This window comes from Adiantum capillus-veneris, unplaced genomic scaffold (genome assembly GCF_014529385.1).
Source record: "Adiantum capillus-veneris isolate H3 unplaced genomic scaffold, ASM1452938v2 Hic_scaffold_461, whole genome shotgun sequence".
Taxonomy (NCBI): Eukaryota; Viridiplantae; Streptophyta; class Polypodiopsida; order Polypodiales; family Pteridaceae; genus Adiantum; species Adiantum capillus-veneris.
Window position 1 is genome coordinate 63,419 of NW_028221547.1, and position 23,024 is coordinate 86,442.

The 23,024-nt window shown below is 41.2% G+C and overlaps 1 non-coding gene across 1 annotated transcript; it reads left to right on the plus strand.

Annotated features, from left to right (window-relative positions):
• The first annotated feature begins 9,212 nt into the window (after nucleotides 1-9,212).
• Nucleotides 9,213-9,285, plus strand: TRNAK-UUU (transfer RNA lysine (anticodon UUU)). Its single transcript has one exon. It is a non-coding gene; the product is annotated as a tRNA-Lys (tRNA).
• The last annotated feature ends 13,739 nt before the right edge of the window (nucleotides 9,286-23,024 follow it).

Below are 23,024 nucleotides of genomic sequence, written 5' to 3' on the forward strand. Positions count from 1 at the left end.
AAAAAAAAAGAAAAGTGCGGGGAAAATAAAAAGACATCATGGACACCTTAGGCATTACTTCACTATTGCCCTTTTCTTCAGCTAAACGGGCATATCCCTAATTGCGGATGTTTCCGATAGTCGTCTTATTTCTATGTTTGATAATATCAAAAAGGGAAAATCCCAATAAAAAACGGATTTTGTTCCAAGAAAGTAAAGGCTTAGACAAAGAAGCATTCGGGGGCAAAGAAGCTGGGGATATATTTAACCTTGAAGTATCTTCTAAAACCGTACTGTTAGAAGACAAAGAAGGTAAGGATGAAAAATGCTTATTTATTGTTAATAAAGAAGCTAAGGACTTATCTTTCGATTGATCCTCAGCATGTTTTTGTTTTTGTTTGTTTAAAGGTGATAATCATCTTGTATTCATAACATTTACAGTGGCGTGGTTGTTTGTTTCCACAAGCCCGCCTAAGGGGCTGCGTTAGCATGCCAGGAAGGGACTCAAAGAACAAAAAACCACGTAACGAAAAGAAGCAGTAAACAGCCAAAGCTAGCAACACCGAGATAACAATGAACAACAAGCAGGTTACTCTAAATGCTTGCTTGTACAGGTAATCTATACCAGTATGGTTTATCCACCATCTGCAACGCGTCGATAAGTCTGCGAGAAGCCAGGGCCGAGAAGTAGTTCCAAACCCCGATAAGCAGTTAGTTACGATTATGTTTCGTCGTCGCACTAATTGAATTGTTCCTGGTTACGCATGGATTATTATACAAGAATCTTATTTAAATTCGTATTGATGATAAAAAAAATGTTGTTTTTGCTTTCGCTTTTCGGGCCTGGGGGTAGAGGTCCCTGTTAAACGCGCTACCCAAGTCAACCCAACCACTTGTGGTTCCGGTTCTCTAACCAAACTAAAGGTAGTTTGCGTGGCCTGGGCAATGAACCCCAAGGTGCCTAAACGGCAACTATGAGTTGATAGGTCGATTTAGCAAAGTGTAGAACCGTAAAGGCTGTTTATTTCCTTTACTCAAACTCGGTCCCTACGGCCAGATTGCGATTAAGCTTTTTTTTAGCTCTTAAAAAGTGAAATAGTAATGGGGCAAAGAGCGGGGATAGGCACAAAACATAAAGCAAGAGGCTCATCTATTACAAACATGCCGGCATGGGTATTGCACACGGCAGCCATTGCGCTTTTATTATATAAAAAGGGTAGCGAATGGTGGGTTCAAATTGTAGCCACATGCTTTGACATATACAAGCTGGTACTTGTTACATCAGCAGAGCAGTTGTTGACTAATGATCCATAATCCTTCCTGTGCTAGGGTCGGGTCTTTCGGTCGCTAATCTGTGCAGTGCAGGAGACCAGACATATGCAACAGTCTTCGACTAGCACGGTTCGGTTATAAAGATCGATGTGTCCGCAGCAATGTTTACTACGTTAATGCCGGGCCCAGGTAAACAGAAGAGATCTCCCGGTCTATAAGCCCAGCCCAGTGATAAAGTATAGTTATCCTTACGTAACCCTGAGATTCTACAGAACCATGTCTAAGTACAGATAGTACAAAATCTAACTTGCTTGCTCTATTTTTAGTATTGAGGATAGCCCTGTACGACAATCTATAGTGCAGACCATAGCAATTCTGCAAGCGGAAAAAGGGACTCGAACCCTCAACTCCAGCCTTGGCAAGGCTATACTCTACCATTAAGCTATTTCCGCCATGTAACCTTTATCTAGTAAGTGCCAGTAAATGTTGTGCTAGGGGCTTTAGCCACTCAACCGAAGGGAAGAGGGATAATGGTTGTTCATTCTTGTAGCAGGCGCTGGCTATGAATTAAAGAAGCAAAGCACGCATAGTAGACGACGCAAACCCTCAGCAATCGAAAGGATAAGGGCTTAATCAAGCAAGATCCCGACAAGAAAAGCAAAATAAACAAGCGATTGAAAAAAGAAAAAGAGAGTCCTGGCTCTCAAAGAAGCGAATCCGACCCCCTATAGCCTGAAACGGCACCTTATCAATCAACGATAGCATGAGCGAGGCGTTAAGTGATGATTCTCGGAAAAGAAAATTCAATGCCAATGCAATAAAAATAACCGTTACTACGAAATAGCTCAGAAAAGACAATATTCAAATGGGACCTTAACAGTGAAGAAGCCATGTGACTCGCACGCTCAGGGAGCACTTATTCAGCCAAACTATTCACATAAGTCGGATAGCGCAAATAGGATCCATTTTTATAAAATCCAAAGTCACCTAGGTTGTACATCAATACGCCTGTCCCCTATCGCTAAGCGTAGGTAACGTTGGATTAGGAACCAAGGGGATTCGAGTGATTCGAGACACCTTCAATAGCCTTCTCAATCCTACCTTTAGACATTACTGTACAATTGATCCTCGCGTTCTATGAATTTTCTCTTTAATAGAAACAGCAGAAAAGATGTAAAAAATGTTGATTAATTCGACTTTTGCTTTTGCTATTGCTAGATGCAACGAAGAAAAGGCTGCTTTAGCAAAAGCAAGATTGAAACGTTACTGAGTGCAATAACTTAGTAAAAGACAAGGTAGCTAACATTATAAGACTAACTACTAGGTACAACGCTCTAAAGCCAGGGCAACAAAACTTAAAATCTGCTATTAGCGTTTGCAATTACGGGAAGGAGTTTCTTTCAGTCCACCTTTGCAGCCTACGGGGCCTTGTAATAGGGATGCCAACTTGCCACAAGACAGAGAAGCCAGGTAAACGTTACAATAGGAATGACGGCAAAAAAGCATGTCTTTGGGAAATCTTTTCCCATTCTATCACAGGATATGATAAAATGCTATCCCGCGAATCCCTGCATTTCATACGATTCGAGATGCAGAAGAGCGCCACACAGAAGCGACTGAAAAACAACCTTCGAAGGGCAATTGCAACAAGCGGAAATGAAAGCTTAGAGATTCGCATTATTGGACTTACGCAGATGGATAGGGAACGACGAGATCTCGTCGATGCAACTGACAACGACTGCACGGAAACGGAACTTGAAGAAAGTAAAAATTATGCAATTCGTTTCGAGAAGCAACGAGCAATTAAGCAGGTTTGACAGTTTCTCGACTAGCATCCGAAATTTCAAAAAAACGGTCGTCTAACGCTGCGAATGATTAATTACTATATCGGCTTGCAACGAGCTATGGCTAACAAATCCACGTAATCGCGACTTTCAGCCCCCATTTCATCATGAAGAAGGTTTCATTTTTACCTCTCCTTTTCGCCAGGTAATAAACATTCAACCTGACGTAGCATCATTTGCAAATCAAAGGGCAGAAAGAAAAGTTGTTAACATCGTTTAAGTGGGAGACAAAATCACCCGTATTCACGGACTTAATAAAGTAATGGCTGGCGAATTGGTGGAATCCGAAGACGGTACAGTTGGCATTGCTTCGAATTCAGAATCTGATAATGTTGAGGCTGTGTTGACGGGTGATGGTCTAACTATATAAAAAGGGGGCTCCGTACAGGCAACGGGTAAGATTGCTTAAATACCAGTCAATGACTCGTTTCTAGGCCGCTAAGTAAATGCGTTGGCGCGACGGAAAAGGTCAAATCCCAGCTTCCGAGTTCAGATCGAGAGAATCTCCCGCGACGAGCAACGCTTTTGCAAACATTCTCGTAGAATAATGAATTTTCTTCAGGTGAAAGGCTGCATTCCATTCGTAGCGGGCTCGAGCGCATCGGATTCTGTGCGACCCTTGTTTGTTTGTAACAGATGTGCCTATCCTATCCTTGCCCTCGCATAAGAGGACTTAAACCCCTTGTAGCCCTGTGATATATGCGACTAGACCGTTTTCAAATCGATGCAGAGAAAACCGGGAAAAGGTATCGAATGACAAATTGTAGTTTAGTTATCTTCGCGGAGCGGAGGGGTTCCTGTGTTTTGTTTGCCGGTCGGGGATGCCTTGTGTAATGTCGTAACGTAACTAAACGTCGCCTGAGCCAAGGGAAGGGAGTTAGCTCGCTCCCTTCACGAAAAAAGGAATCGGATAAGTGTTGGAAGGGCTGAGAGGGCAGCACGAAATAACATCGGGATTCCAGAAGTATGTACTTAAGATAGATCTAAAACAATACCCAAATCCCACCATAAGTAGCAAACCCCATTATTCATATAATGAGACAAAGCTAGGAAAAGAAAATTTACTAAGCCCAAAACGAACCAATAGAAAGAGTTTACAACAAAGAAAACGTATTAATAACAATTATCGAAAGTAAGGCTAAGATAACCAACCTTCAAAAGGAAAATACCAACAAGCAACACAGTGGCTAGGAAAGCTCCAGAGATTCTATAAAAAATAGGAAGGGTCGAAGTAAGCTACGGCTTATAAATAGTAAGATGAAGCGGTAACGGTCAATCAATTTACATTCTGTTGACTTTATTTGATTCGAGAGGCAAGAATGCCTTAGCATGCATCCAAAGGACTTGCGTTGGCTCCGCTTTGCTAACACCAACACAAGGTTTGTTCTTGATATTTATGGCTTTGCTTATTAAATAAATAAAAAAACAAAAACAAAAAAAAAATTAAAAACACCATGTTTAACTTAAACACAAACACAAGTAGAAGTGGAGCCTAATGTAGCGAAAGACAGAGATATGGGACATTCTGGGGGTTCGTATCCACTAAAGCAGCCTATCTATGCCGCTGTATTCATAGATTTGTCAATGCTGCAACTATAGAAACTTTCATGAATATTAATACCCAATGCAAAACAAAAAACACAACTTAGGTTTCTTTTCAGTGTTAGTGTAAGAAGTAAACTTTGTGTTTAAGGTCGCAAAGCCAAATAGTAAAGTAGACCCTGTGGTTAAGGTTTACAACGCGTTGTAAACGAGTTGGGGAAGGGCAAGGCCCATACCTTGTCATGAACCTCCCCACCAATAGATAGAGACAAATAGAAATAACCAAACCACGTCCACAAAATACCAGTACCGAGCAGCTGCTTCGAAGCCAAAGTGATGTAAAGGACTGAAATGGCCCATATATTAACGAATACCGCGTATCATCAAGAGAATAGTTCCTATAATGACATAGAACCCATAAAACCCAGTAGCTAAAAAAGAAGTAAACCCATAAATACCGTCAGAGATGATAAAAAGTGCTTCATAATATTCCATTCCTTAAAACCCAGTGAAAACTAAAGCCAGCCAAACGATAGCTACTAAAGCATGAACTGCTTATTATTTTAAACCTGCGAGTATGGCATAATGAGCCCAAGTCACAGCAGCTCCAGAGAGAAGGAGAATAAGGGTATTTAGAAAAGGGATTCCCTAAGGATTTAAAACTTCAATTCCTTTAGGGGGCCAAATAGCTCCAATCTCTACTGCAGGTGCCGAAGAGGAATGAAAAAAGGCCCAAAAAAAGGCTAAAGAAAACATAACCTCCGAGACGATAAACAAAAGAAAACCGTAACGAAGCCCTAATTATACCACTTTAGTGTAATGTCCTTCGTAAGTAGATTCACATGTAACATCACGCCACCATACGAACAGTATATAAGATTAATCCTAAGCCCAAGGCAAAAAGTGCTCTATCTCCTGTAAATGAATGCATACACATAACAGCACCAATAGTGCTTGCTAGGGCTCCAAGTGACCCTAAGAAAGGCCATGGACTTGGATCCACTAAATGATAGGGATGCTCTTAAGCAGAGGAAGTGATCCCGGCTTCCAATCCTTTTCTTTTGACTATATCATAAAGAGCGTTTTGTTTTTACCATCTTTACACTAAAAAGTTTATACGTTTTCTGTAAATGACTGCTAGAATGATCAAGGCCAAGGCGATCATGTAAATTACAGTAAAGTTTAAGAATTCGAAAGGTGAAGCAAGGTTGACTATCTCTGCTGTCTCTGCAGCCTGCGGCGGCACCGCTTGACGGCGCCGTCTCTTTAACCCAGTGTGATAAAGTAAGTTCGGTTTCAAATGGGCGAATTTCTGCTGGCGGTAGGTTAATGGGGGGAACCTCATTAATTGGGCCAGGGGTTGGAGCCTGCGGGGAGTTTGTTGGGGGCTTTTTAAAATTAAAACAACAACCTAAATTCATTGTTACTTTAAAACTTTGTTTTGCGGTTATTAATACTAATATTCATGGCTGTTCTTTGTGTTTTATGATTAAACAACGGCGAAAACAAAAATGCCAACACCCTCCGTCAACACTACTCCTGTACTTCCGTCTACACTTTCCGTAGAGTTCTATGGGTCGATAGGACCCTACGTAAACCACCGCGAAATCATATATTATAATGCAAAAAAAAGAGGGAAAACAAAAAAAAACAAATAAAATCACTATCACTAAAAAGTGAAAGAAAGCTAGGATGGTGAAAACCAGTGAAAGGGCATGAAAGGTAATTGAGCTCTCCGGTGCTATCGCTTCTGCGGCTGTCTTACGAACCAATCGGATAGATTGGTTATCCACCTCAACTCAAAAAACCCGTACATCTTAAATATGCCAATTATGCTACTTTTTTGTGAGTTAGGATAAGGTTAAATCTTTAACCGTTCCATTCCAAGGATTAGTTAAAACGTTGATTTTGCTTACCTTTTCTTACAAGCGTCATTTTGTAATTAATAATAATTATTAAAAAACAAAAAAAAAGACCGGTTCGTAAAAAAGAGCCATCTTTACACCTTCCAGTTTGTATGTCTAAAGGAAATGACTGTGAAAATGACAATAACCAAAACTATTATCACAACAGAAATGTAAGTAAACAATAATTCAAAGAAAAAAAAGAATGGGAGGGAAGCAATTTGAAATCCTCCATTACCTGCGACAGCAACGGGGACGGGTTGATCGGCAACAATCTTGCTTGCGACCTGTAAATTAGCGTTATAACAACGATAACAGCAACGGCCTATTATGGCTTCGACTCTTTTTATTGTCATTTTTCTTCTTAAGGCTTTGAGCATGGTTGTTTGGCTTAGTTTTTGTATGTTTTGTTTTGTTTATTACAAACATGGGTTACATAGAATAGAATGCAGGGTAGTTTGGGAACCACATCTATAGTATAAAAAACTTATCTTTTGTCTTGACCCAGATCTACTGGTCTGGGGCTAAGGCCCTAAATTGGTTAAGAAACTCTACCAAATGTTTTGGTTATCCAACGACACCCAACGTAAATGGTAGGGTAGGTAGGCTTTTGTTGTCTTTGCCTACAGCTTGCTTTTTTTGCTAGCTAACCGCTTTACTTAGGCATGAGCTTTTTTGCGTGCTAGCATAACTATGCTATAGAAACACCCTTATAAAAATGCGCTAAAAAAAAGGAAAAACTTCATTTGTAAGAGACAAGACGCGTCATCTCCTGGGTAGGTAAGATAACAGCCTTTTTAGTTAGGTGCTGCGTTAGCTCTTGCCTAAAAGATCTTAAAAAGGTGCTTATTCTACCATGTCTCAGTTGGTTGGGATATATGGTTTCAGCTCTGGGCATTAGTGCTTATTGATCTATCCTATTCCACCTTATAACACACGCCTATTTTAAAGCTTTGTTGTTTGTTTTGTTTTTAAGTTTCTTTTTTTAATAAAATGTATTTTTAAACAATTATAAGGTTTAAAAACACTTAAATTGGGGTTAAAAGTATAGTTAGAGTAATACGTTTTAGTAAGATGCAAGGAATAGCTATGGTTAGAGTAATACGTTTTAGTAAGATGCAGGGAATAGCTATAGATTTGTGTTGGAGGGTAAATGGGCCGTAAATCAATACGACGTAATAGTCGTATAGTAATTGCAGCGTTTAAACTGCATAATATAAGAAGCTTTTGGGATAAAAGAAGAGTAAATCATGGTTAATAGTAATTATTTTATAAGTTTCCACTGTTTATTCTCTAGTAGAAAGAGCAACAAGCCATTTATTCTCTAGCTGAATGAGATATCTGGCAATTTATTCTCTAACCGAATGAGATATCTGGCAATTTATTCTCTAACCGAATGAGATATCAGGCAATAAAGTCTCTAGCCGAATGAGATATCAGGCAATAAAGTCTCTAGCCGAATGAGATACGACCATGTTTCACATTTAAATTAAGTAGCCGTAAAAAGTTAAATTAAGAGTGATGTGGTTGTCAAGCTAGAAAATCTCTAGCCGAATGAGATGTCATGCCACAGAAAGCCCAGGCAGAAAGGGTGAAGCCGTCAAAACATGAAAATGTTTTATTCCCATTAAGAGGAACATAAGTGCTATAGTGCTTTTAAACGAAGAACTTGAAGCAAAACTCCATTGCCTTGCGTCTTCTCGAGCCAAAAACAATCCAACCTCCTGATGTGATGAAACAGCTGCTTTTGCTTCTTTTTCAGGAATAGAAGAGAAAGAGAAGGAAAGAAAGGCAAAAAACAAAGGCAAGATGGTAGAGGAGATCCAGAATTGGCCTAAAGCCGAACCCCAGAGGGGAAGCAATACTGTCCGGTCCTTACAGACGGTGTTGGCATAGAGCAGTTAAGTTAAAGCTTTAGTTCCTAGGTGCATAAGTATATAAATAAACGTATGAGTTATTATACTTGCATAACCTCCGGGTCTGCAACAAATACTCCAATCATAATAGATATAATTTGGCTTATAGAGGGATAAGCTAGCATACGTTTCATGTTTGCTTATTTGAGTAACGGCAATTTTGTTTTTTAATATTATGTTAGAAGTGGCCAATAATCCTACTACCATATGCCACTTGTTAGGGAAATGTAGGAAAATTAAGCCAAAGAATCACTTAAGGAGCTGCTACTTTAGAAGTAACAAAAAAAAAAGCAACGACTGGTGTAGGAGAGTCAGAGTCGAAAAGGAGATTTTCGATCTTTCCGCTCATTTAGAACCGTGCATGAAATTAAAACTTTACACGGTGTTTTAGTTATTTTCTCCGGATGCAAGACTCGAACTTGCGACCCATGGATTAACAGTCCACTGCTCTACCGACTGAGCTAATCCGAAACAAGAATGGGGACCCCGCTACGTAGTTATTATAAAACATTACTAAGCCATTGTTGAAATTTTGGCTATTGTATTGGCAAAATTGTTGTTTCAGTATTAATGGTTGACATGAAGCAAATGAGGCTAAGGAATCTTGGCGATAGTTACCTAGATAACATTCATTTATGTATACTACTATAATGCCATCGTGATATGCTCAAGCCAGAGTTGTTCTTTTTTGTTTAATTACTACATAGAAATCTATTTCATTGCTAATTAATAGCAATAATAATGCAATAACATTTGGGTGCATAGCTCAGTTGGTAGAGCATTGGGCTTTTAATCTAATGGTCGCAGGTTCAAGTCCTGCTACACCCAGACTTGAGACTTATAGTAATGTAATGATTATGTTTGTTTGTGTGCAAAAAAGATCACTCCGCTTCGGCCTGGTTGTGTTAAAGGGGCCATCTATAGTGGCTAGGTTGTGCAGTTAAATTGCCCCTTGCATCCACTTGTAGCCTTAACATCATCCATTTGAAAGCGCGCTTGCTAAACTGCCGCCGACCGGAGGGGAAAGCTGGCTTGCTTGCTTTCCTTAGTGATAGATAGAGAAATCATTGGGCCTGACCTCGTAGTCGTAGTGCTATTGTTGGTTCCCCTTCTGCGCCATACCGAGCCAATCACAACGCGTTGTAATGGTATAGTGGAATAATCTTTAAAATGCAAGGCAAAATCATAAACTTTGAAAAACGACAGAAAAGAAGAAAAAACACCCAATCCTTGGGCTGTGCTTGAGGGTTCGAAAAGGAAGTATTTCCCTCTGGAACTGGCGTATCGTAAACTGGAGGGACTTTTTGTAAAGGGAACTGCACTAGTTTTTATGCCATCATACTTGTCTTTACCTGGTTCTTTAGATTTAAGCAAGTCACCTATTCTTAGTTGTGCGGGCATCCGGGTTTTTAATTGCAGTTTTATATGAAATTCACTTTTTATGCCCAAACTATACCATTCTTTCTCTAAGGCGTGACCCTTCGAGCTTGAATGGACCCAATTGGCCTCTAGATCCTTATTGATTCAATCTACGACCCTTTCTTTTTTTGATTTGGGATTATTGTCTTTATTTCATAGTAAAGACTTAAATTATAAGTTTATGGTTAAACTTTTCACGCAAGCGAAGCAAAATGAACTTTAAAGCGAATAGATTAAATAAAGGATGGCGTTGTCGAAAGGTAAGACAAAGATTCTTGCCGTTCTTTTTTGACAATTTCTTTTCGCTACTTCGAAATTAACCGAAAGGGCAAAGCCCTTCTCTACCTGGCTACAATGACTCGCTTTTCCCTGAGTGCATTGCTGGCTTGTTCAAAGGTAAGCTAGAGCAGAGCGATCTTGAAGGCCCACAGTCCTTGCCTATTAGCGTAATATGGGTAAGGTTACCGGATCATTGATTGTCTAGCCTTTGCATCGTTTCATTTCGTAGCCAAAGCGGCCTAGGATTATTGATTGCAGGGCCTGGCGCGAATGGGCAAAAAAGCGGGCTCTATCCGCGAGTCGGCGCTCACTAACGAGGCCTTGTGCTCAACAGGGCCACTGGGCTGTGGGGCAAGGGACGACCCAACCAAGCGTAAGGTTACGGACCGAAGTAAACTTGTTAGCCGGCTCCCGTTGTGCCTGGCCCTGTACTACACATCCTTTTCGTTTCTGCATACATTGTCACCTATCCTGTTCGCGGCTTCGATGAACCGCAGATTCAATCCACAGCAGCCATTCCATCTACGCAGAGTTTCAAGCCCGTAGACGTTAGCCAACGCTCATTTTTCGGATCAAAAAGGCTGAATCTCGGCTTAATCACCACCTTTCGGGATTCTTTGAAGTGAGTTCAAAGGCTTGGATAGGCCATTTGGTTTATGTAGCTATTCCCGAAGCGAAGGGCGGACATGTTAGATGGAACGACTTATTAACTACCGCTTCGCATCCCCAGGGATTAGGACCGTTTTTTTCGGGTCAGTGGAGCGTTTATGCACAAAATCCCGACTCCAACACTCATTTGTTCAATAGCACTGTGCGGGGTGGAAACAGCTATTCTAACTTTTTTAAGTTAGCATTTGCAGACTCAAAGTTTGTGGTTAACTGATATTGCTTATCACTACTTGGCAATAGCCGTTGTGTTTGTAATTGCTGGCCAGTAGTACAGGACTAACAAAGGTATTGGATATAGCATGAAGGAAATTTTAGATGCTTCTATTTCCCCAGGAGGCAGGTTGGGACGTGGACACAAGGGACTTTACGATACGATGAAGAATTCCCTTCACTTTCAATTGGGACTCGCTTTAGCTGTTTTGAAGGTCATCACTTCCCTCGTCGCGCAATATATGTATTTCCTACCCGCTTATGCTTTCATAGCACAGGATTTTACAACCCAAGCCGCGCGCGCTATATACACATCACTAATACATTGCCGGGTTTATTATGGCAAAAGCTAAAACGGAGCCATCTGTTTTTTCAGAGATTACGATTTTAAGCAAAATAGAGATAATGTCTTAGCAAGAATGCTAGAGCACAAAGAAGCAATAATATCTTACTTAAGTTAGGCTAGCTTCTTTTTGGGGTTTCATACGTTAGGTCTTTCTGTTTACAACGACGTCATATTGGCCTTTTCTTTAGGACTCCGGAAAAACAGATTCTAATTGAACCTGTATTTGCTCAGTGGATCCAATTGGCTCATAGTAAAGCTTCGTATGGTTTTGACGTGCTTTTATCTTCTAAGATAGTCCGGCAAGTAATGTAATGCCAGTCGGAGCTTGTGGTTACCTGGTTGGTTAGATGCTGTTAACAGCAACAGCAATTCATTATTTTTAACGATTGGTCTTGGGGATTTTTTAGTGAACTATGCCATTGCTTCAGGCTTATACACAACTACGTTAATTTTGATAAAAGGACGGATAAAAAAGAATTTGATTACAGCTTTCCGTTACTGTGTCTTTAAAATTCCTCGTATTCTAGGCACTCTCTATAACCCTTCCCTACTACGATTGCACAATACGATAACTTTTAGGATTGTTAGGTGCCTGCCTTTCAAGAGCTGCAGCAACCTAGTTGCAATTGATGCGGTGAGCTCGACTAGTGCTTTTCTAACGCTATTGCCGGCCCTACTGTTAATGCGCGAGATAATTACTTTGGGGTTCATTGAGCTGGAAATCCCCACCGACATATGCAGTGCAACGAGTCAATTTAATCGAAGCAGAGCTTCACTCAGTTTAAGAGCAGCTCCCTTCAGTCCAAAGCAAGGCTTAATAAATGCATTGCAAATGGGCGGTTTTATTCAATTTAATCGAAGCAGAGCTTCCTTCAATCTAATAGCAGCTCCCTTCGGTCCAAAGTAAGGCTTTAAGTCTCCTTTGGGGTCCTATAAAGCAGTATACTATTACCCCTACTATGCAGTATTTACTACTTAGGGCTATTCAAGGATTGTCAACATGGGAGGCTAAGGCAGGGTGTCCCATCCCACGTAGAGCCATGTATCACACTGGTAAGATTAGTATCGTCTATTATCGGATTAAGACCCTCCATAATGGCAGGGTAATGTAAGAAAGCCTCTTTATCTTTGGCAGCCTGTAGAGATTTTTCTATATATTCCATGCTTTCATTTGCCTGCAAGCCACATAATACAAATGCAGAGCCAGTGGCTTAGTTAATCTCACTAGAATTGCACTTAGTGATGAGTCATCAATAATGTGGCCATTGTCTGCAGTGGTGTGTACATTGCACGGTCTACTGCTGGTCTGTAAGTTGGTGACAGGGCCGCTGTACGCCTGGCCCAGGCTTAAAGCATTTATGCTTGCTGATACCACATTTAAAAGGGATAGCATCTGACACATAAGCAAAATTGAGGCTTTGGCTTTTTAACAGAAAATCGATTTAATGGCAAAGACTTTCAAGGCTCGATAGAACAGGCTGCTATAAGACTGGAAGCCCAACCTACTTAACTCAGGGTTAGAGTATCGTTTTCATACGGCGAGAGTCATTGGTTCAAATCCAATAGTAGGTAACACTTCTTAGATACCGCGATTACTAGACTAAATCGGTATTAAATCGGTACCTAATATAATAAGAGAAGTTTCACTGTATACAAGACATGTTGCACGCATAGCACCGTAATATGTACGTAGAATATAGGATTTTTGCGTGCGCTAGATCGAAAAGGGCTAAACGGTGGTTGAAGCTTATAATTTGGCTTTAGCTTTGTTGTTGTTGTTTCTAATGTAGCTGTTGTTGTATAGGGTGTCTTAACAGTATCCCTGTCATCGTAAAGTTCTATTTGCTACAAAACGAATCACTCTCTTCTTCTTGGGGAGTGTTCACCTGGTCCAGCAAGCGCATGCCATGGATGGGCATAGTGATTAGTTTTCCTCTAAGCGATCTTAGGCGATGACCTTGTCATAGCCGATAGTAGGGTCGCTTAGCCATATGCTTAAGCGTCTAGCATTGGCTCGGCGAAGTATCTTATGTTTTGGAAGAGATCGTTTGAGTTTGCCTTGCAGTGGGGTGGGGTGTGTGCCGCTAAAGTGTCTAACAGCTCTCGACTCCAGCTCATTACATGTTCACTTTACCTTTTTTTTGAACCGCCACCTATAATGCATGAAACTACTCTTAGCCTCTGCCGCCGCCACAGAAGCATCCTTTGATCTGCTTAGCGAGTGCCTTCACAAATCGACAAAGGCGGCATTTGTTGTTGTTGTTATTTCCATTTCCACCAGCCGGCGATCTGCTCGGCGACTCAAGGATAGGAGGAAGGGGGCCATTTTAGAGATGAGAAAGAAAAGAAATACTATAATTATAAAGAATAGGAATACTAATTTTAGAACGGCCACCGGCTCAAAGGATATGAAAAAGTGCGGGAGGCCGGGACAACTGAAGAAAGGCAAAAAAGAGCAGTGTTACTTAATTCTGTTTTCTTCTCTTCCAAAACATCTCCTTCAGTCGAAATCCCTCCTTCTAAAAAAACCATGCTTGGTTAAATCAGTGTAGACTGATGTTTCGTTTCATTAAAAAAGCTGTTAAATTCGTCACTGACTAGAAAGCGAAAACGACTCGCTGTCTTGTCTTATTCTCAGAGACAGGAATGCTCCCAAATGGCTAACGGTGCTTTCAACTCAAGTTCCATTTCTTAACACAACAAAGCTTATACCGTTTGTTCGTATAAAAAGGCATAATGCTCCACTATCCCATTGAAAAAAGATTCCGCAATCATTTACGTACTCAGACGCAAACTAAGTAATAGTAATTCATGTTATTCCTTAGACTCGAACCACAGAGCTTCTTAGGAACTAAGGAAATGCTATAAATCTGTTTAAATAGCTTCGCTTCTTGCCCTAAAAGTCGCTTTGAAAATGTCATTTAGGTATTTTTAACTAAAGGAAACAAAAACCCACTAAACGAACAACTACTAATATTTCCTCACTATATATTAATATTCGTTCTGAACTCGGAACGCTCAAAATTAAAGTAGCAAATAAAATTAATTCGTGCGTAAATTGTACTTTTATTTTGTTGCTTCCTTTTGTTTGTTCCCGACATTCATGGCAGTTTCTTAGCAAGCAAAAGGGAGTGAAAAGAAAAGTTAGGTTAAAAGGTAGTGTGCGCTTGCTGGTCCTGAAAAAGGTCTTGTCTTGTCTTATTAGTTTGCTTTTTGAAACTAGTAATATCGATAGAGCTTTTGGATGGTAGTTTGGTGTTTAAGGCTAATTCGCCATAAATTCGTAGGTTACATTTACTTGCTTAACACTCTATTTTGATTTTGCCTGTCCAAATGGTACATCAGCTCTTACGACACCTTCTCCATCTAATCTACCAAGACGACCGGAAATGTTTCAAAGAAGGTCGGCATACGGCGGGCGGGTGTACAAACAGTTTATGTCTTTCCTTATCCTTGAAAACAGCATAGCTTAATTGGCCAATAGCTATGCCATCTCCGTTGTCCATTGCACTTGCTCTAAACAACCCACCCTTTGTTATTCTACAAAGACAAACGCTAACGGTTTAATTAAACCCCCCAAACTTTATTGCTCTACGCTACGGGTGTGAACAGTCAATTTGCACTCTGTCGCTCCACGAGTATGAACATCCAATCCGCGATATTCTTATTAAATTATTCCACTCTTGCTACTGCCATCGCCGTCTAACGTTTGTAGCATTTTGTTTTTATGCATTGCGTCACCAATTTGTTTACAAATTACGGGCTGGCGGAATTAAGTTAACCAGTTTACGCCTTTGGCCTTCTTTTTGGTCCCTGAGAATAAGTAGTGCGTGGTAATCTCCAGTTCCTTCACATTACGTATTGCGCTACCGGCAGGTTTCTTTACTTTCTGACTTACCTTGTTCTCAGGGATGGCTGCACGGACGGCATCCCAGGCTGCCGGGGTACGGAATCTCGTAACCGGCCTTGACGTTGGCGGTTCCGCTTATGGAGAAGAGACCAAGGCCTTCTCTAATCAAGAGTCACACCTTCATAAATTGCACCGGCACTTATGCCCTAACGCAGACAGACTTAATTTTGGCGATGGCCAGCTACTTATTTCTTTTGCTAGGGATTTGGACTCGTTGTACTACTTTTAGACTCGTTGGTTTCTTCCTTTTTTCTTGTTGTTGTTTCTTCTTTAAAAAGAAAAAACTGTACCAAAATACATAATAGCTACTCGTTTAGTTTGGTGTAGTAAAAGAGCATAGCCTTTTCCGCTCATTCAAGAAAGGTAAATCTTACGCGGTTTTAAGGCTTCAGGCCGACAACCCGAGTCCCTAAATGAGCGCAAAACAAATCTAACCCTAGCCGAACATATTGCAATGGCATTTTAGTAGTGTACATTTGCTATAGGGTAAGCTACTGTCTTTTAGGCCTACCTGCTTCAGACGGGTAGCTTAAGAAGGGAATAGCGCAAAACCAAAAGTGTCCCGTTTTTGCCCTATGACTCAAAATACCCTAGCATTCCCATTCTCGTCTTTGATAGTAAAAGAAAAGAATTGCTCGAAAGGCAAAAGGGGTTTGGTTTATTAAACTGAAAAATGCCAAGACAAAAACAACCCCTTTCATTTATGTCGAAATAAACTCCTTCAACTTACCACGGCTTATAGTCCACCGGAACAATTTGCCATCATTCCATTGATTCCCATCCATATAGGAAATCCGTATCTTTTATTTATCAATTCCTCTTTATCTATGCTATCTACTATTGGATTAATCCTGCTTTTAGTTCACTTGGTGACCTCGGATGGAGGACATTTAATACTGAATGCTTGGTAATCTTTAGTAGAGATGACTTATGATTTTGTGCCTAACCTAGTGAACGAATAAATTAGTGGCGTTTTGAAATAATAGTTCTTTCCTCTAATCTTTGTTACTTTTACTTTTTTATTATTTTGCAATTTATAAGGTATGATACCCTATAGTTTTACGGTAACAAGTTATTTTATTATTATTTTGGGTCCTTTATTTTCCCTTTTCTTTGGAACTACCGTGGTAGGGTCTTAAATACATGGGCTTCATCCTTTCAGTCCTTTATTACTGCTAGGGGTCCTTTTGCTGTTAGCGCTTTTTTTAGTACTTTTGGAGTTAATCTTCTATCGTTTTCGTGCACTAAGCTTAGGAATATGCTTATTTGCTAATATGATGGCTGGTCATAGTTTAGTCAAGATTTTGAGTGGCTTTGCTTGGACCATGCTATCCATGAGGGGTATTTTGCTATTAGCACATCTTGTTCCCCTTTTGATCGTATTTGCATTAACTGGTTTAGAATCAGGTGTAGCTATCCCATAAGCCTATGTTTCTATAATCTTGACTTGTATTCACTTAAATGATGCAATAAACCTTCATTAACATAACCCTGGTGGTCACTATCATCAGTACTTAATGGTGTAGTGTAATAACCCCTTTGGCAGCTCTCAGCTAAGGTAACGCAGAGAACATTTCCAGGGTTGGGCTTTTCCCAACCCAACCCCCCCATGATTTTGTTACCTTGATATGAGTTATAAACGGAATGAAATGACAAACATACCCTGCCTCGCTTTATTTTGCCGTAACGTAACCTTTGCCCTAAGCTGCCCAAGGTTTATTGCAAGGCATGCAAACCCCAAGCTAAGCTACCCAAGGTATATAGTAAGGCATGCACCTAATTGAATATTTTTGAGTGCTTCAGTGGACCGCCTTATCTTGGTCTGAAATCTGTACCCTGAAGTTAACAAAATATACAAAAACAAAAGTTATTAACACTTGAAGTAAAATTTTTAATAGTAACTTCTTATTTGCCATTGTTTTATAATTTAATATGTATGATACTATTAATGCTATTACTATACTATAAATAATAGGTATATTAATTGTAATTAAATCACTATTAAAATTGTTAATTAAACTAAGTTCATTTATTGAACTTAAATAACTATTATTTATTATATGAAATATTAATGAAAATAAACTTACTACTTTTAATAACAATAGTTTTAGGCTTGATAAATTAGTACTTATTACTGAATTTACTATAGGAGGAGTACTTTGTATACTCAACGAAGAAGCTGTAGAAGAAAAACAAGAAGCAATTGGCAAAGAAGCAATTGGTTTCGATGCTTGGGGTAAAGATGAAGAAAATTGAAATGTATTTGTTTTTAGGGCTGAGGATTTCTCTTTTGATTGATCCTCAGCTGCAAATAAAGAATTGTCCGATGATAATGGTTTAGGTACAGGCAATAAACTATCTGACGTAGACGATATAGGATCGGATACGTTAGATATAGGAATGGAAACGTTAGATACAGAATCCGGCACAGGTGATACAGGATTAGGGTTACCACGGGATTTGATCATGCCGTGTCGACCGACACCGCGTCGATCGACAGTAATTGGTTTGACTACACCCTGTAAATGGAACTAATAGATAACTTCACATATCACCGTGTCTGGTTCAGGAACCAGTTCCTTCAAACCCGTACTTACCATAATACTACTACTACCTGCACTGGAGCCTCCGTCACCTTCATCTTTGTCTTTTTTTCTTCTTTTTTGTGTGTATTGTATTATCTATCTGCCTCTCCGGACACAGTATCTTGAGTACCGATGATGATGACCACATCTGCTGGCATGTGATTTTTGAACATAAAATCGAGTCCTTGTAAATGAGCAAAGCCAGGTGCTCTTATTTTACAACGATAGGGACGATTGGTTCCATTACTGACTAAGAACACACCAAATTCTCCTTTAGGTGCTTCAGCTGCAGTATAAATAGAAAAAGCTGGTACAAAAACCCCTTCTGTATAAGGTTTAAAATGGTGAATTAGAGATTCCATGGATTTTTTCATTTAAGGTCATGATAAAGGACATAGCTTACGATCATCAGCTTTAATTGTGCCGCTGGGCATTTCATTGAGACGTTGTACGATGATTCAAATACTTTCTCACATCTCTTCAATACAGATACAATAACGATCGTAGCAATCTCCCCTAGTACCCACTAGTATGTCGGAATCCGATTAGTCATGAACATCGTAAGGTGCTGCTTTTCATAAATCCCAGCATACTCCCGGTTAGGATAGATAGGCCCCTTTGTCGAGCTTTCCCCCCAACGGAGCCGTACGTGAAAGTTTCCCTTCATACGGCTCGAATGCGTTTCCGGAGGCCCGCCCCTGTAACGCGTCTGCAGGCGCTTAGGGATGAGGGGCATTTATAGTCTATGCGTAAGCGTCCATAGCACCAGATTTTGGATTGAGAGTTCGGTTCATTTTCCTAAGCTTTTTGCTTGCCTCAGGCCACTTACCGCGTGGCCCACGTTACGGCAAAAAGCAGGCAACCGTAACCAGTAAAGTCAAAACGCTACATCCGCTTCGCAGCAAAAAAGAGATAGCTCCGATGCACGCATAGATTAAGGGCTTATGCTAAGCTGGCCAAGACTAGTTACCAGTCCACAGAGCCTGGCTTGTAGGAATTTATTTCCAGATCTCCATACTTCCATACCGCCACAATTTTACGAAAGACAGGCTGTTTACCCTTTATCCGACCCAATTAAACTCTGTGCTTAAAGCCGCCTCCTTCTTTAATCGATTTGTGTTTCTTTAATTTAATTCGATTTAAAGCGGGTCACGTACTTGCAGACTCAGCCTTTGCTTCTCAGGTCTTTCTTTACCCATACTCTGTTACATGCTTAGCCCTTACGGACGCACAGATAAATACAGGCTTATCATGTTCCATCAATGGCATCTAACCTATGCCGATTTCAGCGAACCGTGCTCTACTCCAGTGAACTCATGCAGTTTCAATATACCTAGAGGCCAAGGGTAAATCCGTTCACGGCTGGCCCATCAGACTAACCAGTCAAAGATGGCCCTAGCCTTGCCTTGGTTATGCTTTACTGGGCTTATACACATTTGCTTACGCTGCCCTTTCCTCAGCTCACCTTAGCCTCTATTTTGGATTAAGAGACGTCGTCTTCAAGGCTTCATACCAAGTCTTTACAGTCAAAGCGTGCTTGAGCAAGGTCGGGCAGAACCGTTGCCTGATGGGAACCTTCCCCATATTGCTATCGATGTCTTCATGTCGCACGACCTCTTAACATTACACCACTGAATCCCCGATCCAAAGCTTACTATGCAGTGACGGTACCGATATCCACTAATCATTATTTCCAGATACGGTTGTTGGTTGGCGTTTCCTCCGATTCGTCAATACGAGAAGCAAATTATTATGTAAATGAAAAGGTGTCTCCACTCAAGCCCAAAGGCAGATCTTATGCCACTCCACCTGATCATATATAACTGGCATACATCCTAGCTCCCGAGACCCTTTCATAGAATTCCAAAGGTTTTTCTCACTCTTCAAAAGCCCACGGAAACAAAGTTAATGCTCCCACATCCATGGCATAAGTAGTTAAAGCAGGTAAATGATTTGGGATTCAAGTTATTTCGCAGAATAACACTCATATGTATTAAGCTCATAACGGTACCTCGCAATTACAAGGTCTCTCTACAGCCAAGGGATAAGCGTGTTCTTAAGCCATCATGAAAACGTAAATAGGGTTAAAAGTTACTTGATGCTAGCTGCTGCTGTATTGTATACGTTTACTTGCGTTACATACACAGGTGCTCTCCGAACCGTGCAAGATGGTTACCCATCACACGGCTCTCCAACTTAAGTTACCTTAGGGAAAAGGGTTAAAATTCGTTATCATGGTTTGGTTTTCTTTTGCCTCGCCAAATAACTATCATCCATGAGCATTTAGGTGACCTCAGGACTAGAGCCTTTATTTATTTTATTTTCTAAAGTCAACAAAGCATGTGGATCGAGGGTTTGTTTGTTTCTTAATAGGGAAAGGATTCTTTTCTCCTTTACCTCGCAAACATAATTAGAGGATAAGGCATCGAGTCGTGCTCTGGCCAAGGCAAAAGGACCCTGGCCCTGGAAGTCGTGCATTCTAGCAACATCTTTGGTGTGGGATTGCCAATTCCCTATCTGGGTGTTCTGACTGGCACAAACCCTGCCCGGCACTGCTTAAGTGTGCGGCGTTGGTCTGTCCGCTGATTTAGGCCCCTTTCCTTCTGCGACACTAACAGCACCCTATGCTTACATGGTTCTTGAAGCGAAAGGTAGGCAGGTATTACGAGTCCTCTGTCCCACACATCTATCTAGAAGTGTGGTTTACCGGTTTCACTGAATGCTCCTATCTCTTGCCCCGCCCAGCAAAGGTCGTGTGAGTGTACGGTTACGCTTCAGATATTTGCTATACCCATATCGAATCCTAGTTTCCCTTATCTCCAGTGCACTCGCTTTGGATCCTCAACACACAGGGAAAGACGCGGTAAGGAAAAAGCCTTAGCTGCCCAACACGTCTGGCTGATCGTTCCGCTAGCATCTCGCATTCACGAAACCGTTCAACTGAACTGCCACTTAGGGGCGTAGTTAGAGATACGCCAAGAGTTGGCTATTTCTGGTTATCTCTTTTTATGACATGCTGTTGTTGTCGTCATATCTTACACATCGATTAGTAATACTTGTTTTGCCGTGGGTGTTTTTTTGCAGTATCCCTTTCTGTCTCTAAGGAGGGCTTCACTCGGTGACTTCACGGTCGCCCTCCAAACGATCAGAATGAGGTAAAGCTTAAAGATACGTTTTATACTCGATTAATTTTTCTGTGCCTCTAGTTGGGTAGGCGCCGGTTCTTTGTTTTTGTTGGCCGGATCCCCCTCTTTGAACCGTACGTGCAAGTCTCCCTGCATACGGCTCGCGTCATTTTTGACAAGTAGAGGCGCCTTTATTCGCTGCGCTAATAAAACGTATCTTATTTAGTAGCTTATGTGTGTATGGTTGCTGTCTCTTTGTTTTGTAATTCCCTTCCAAGGTCCCCCTGAGGATACAGAAGAGGAAAGCAAATTTGCTGTAGGCAGCGCCGTCTATTGCACTGTAAACTTGCTAAGGCCCTGGCCTCGGGCCCGGCGCATAGGTCTAGCCTAAGCGGCAAGGCTGGCTTCTTATTCTCACTCCTCTCTCCAGCTTGAACAAAAGAAATCGGCCTTTCCATTCCTGTCAAATGACCCGGCCTTCCTGGCTTAACTGTTTGCCTAGTTACGCTTTTGTAGTTTTGTTGGTTTTTGTTTGCTTTTATTGTATGCTTTCGGTTTAGCTAGCGGGCCTACCACGCTTTGCGCCTATGTCTTTGCCAGACAGTATTTGCTAGTAGTGCCATCCTATCTGACCTGAGGATTTGGTTTGTCCCTTACGGTTAGCCTGCCCATCCCAACATGAAACAAGTGTAGGTTGAAACGGAACTCCAGGCTGGTTACACGTTCCACTGTGCCGAAATGCAAAGGGTGCTGGTCGTAATAGTTACCTCGCGGAGTATGTGCGTGTGCTTTTGACGGGCACTCCAGGACCCGCCAACGCGTTCTCATTTCCGAGAAACCCCGATGGTTGGCCCGTGAGATAACTAAAATAGAGGACTAAGTTTCTTTCCATCATTTATTCTGACTTCTGATATAGGTAACGAGGCCATCTTTACGACCTTCTCTTTTCCTTTCCGCGCGCAGTTCGCCTTACCTGCTTGACAAACCGACTCGGTGCTTATGATGCGGAAGTTGCCTTCGCGTACCACCCGGCCAAGAAACAAGCGAAGCATCGCTAACGGCTAAGTGGGATATGCCGACTCGGCTAAGCAGCTTCATGCCGCACTAGAGTAATCCAATATGCGGTTCCGCACGTTCTATTGCTTCTCCATCCGTTTCCGATACTAATCAAAAACACCATAAGCAGCAAGGTGTTAAGGTCCAGAATTCGAAGTGAAATTCTTGATTTACCTGTTAGACGCCGTATTGAACCATTCTTGCTTGTTCCTTCCACCAGCCCACACCCGGACTTGAACCGGTGCCGTTTCCTTTCCTGGTACATAGGAATGCTCTATCCTTTAAGCTACGTGAGCCAAAAGAACCGCTGCCGTTTCCATTACTAAAAAACTCAATTGGAGAAAGGAAAGGTTCCTAGGGCCCAATAGGCAAACAAGTGCAGTGCTTCATGACATCATGTCGCGAGTAACTCCATAGTGGCTCAAGCGGTAAGCTACTAAAGGGCCTTCTTGCTGTAACGATCCTAACAGTTAGCAAAGCCAATTTTACATGTGATAACTGCTTGCTGCCTTGATACGTTTTCACACTAGCTCCTTTATTTTCTCAAACCTGCAAGCAAAGCGAATCTCCCTCGACACCACAAACGCACACACCTAAGATAACTTACCTCTACGCAACCACAACTTTATTTACTAGACAGCCTTGTAAGCCTGCTCAAAGCATGCACGCTTGCAACACACGACAAGGATTTTTATACTTAAAAAAAGGTTCTTTTGTGTTTGCGTCTGTCCTTATGCGATTAAGCAATGTGGTACCAGCTGTAGATGTAGAGCTTGATAAGTCAGGAATTAAGCTAGAGGCGGCTGAAGAAGTGGGATTATTGGCTAGATTCCTTATCTCAGCGCGCGCCTATTGTAACCACTTCATGAGTGGGTGTTTGACGTGTTGAGATTAGAGGATAGAACCTTTAATCAATTGGCTCCTTTTCTGCGCATAAGTGCAAAAGGAAACAAGACATTGTTTTTGAC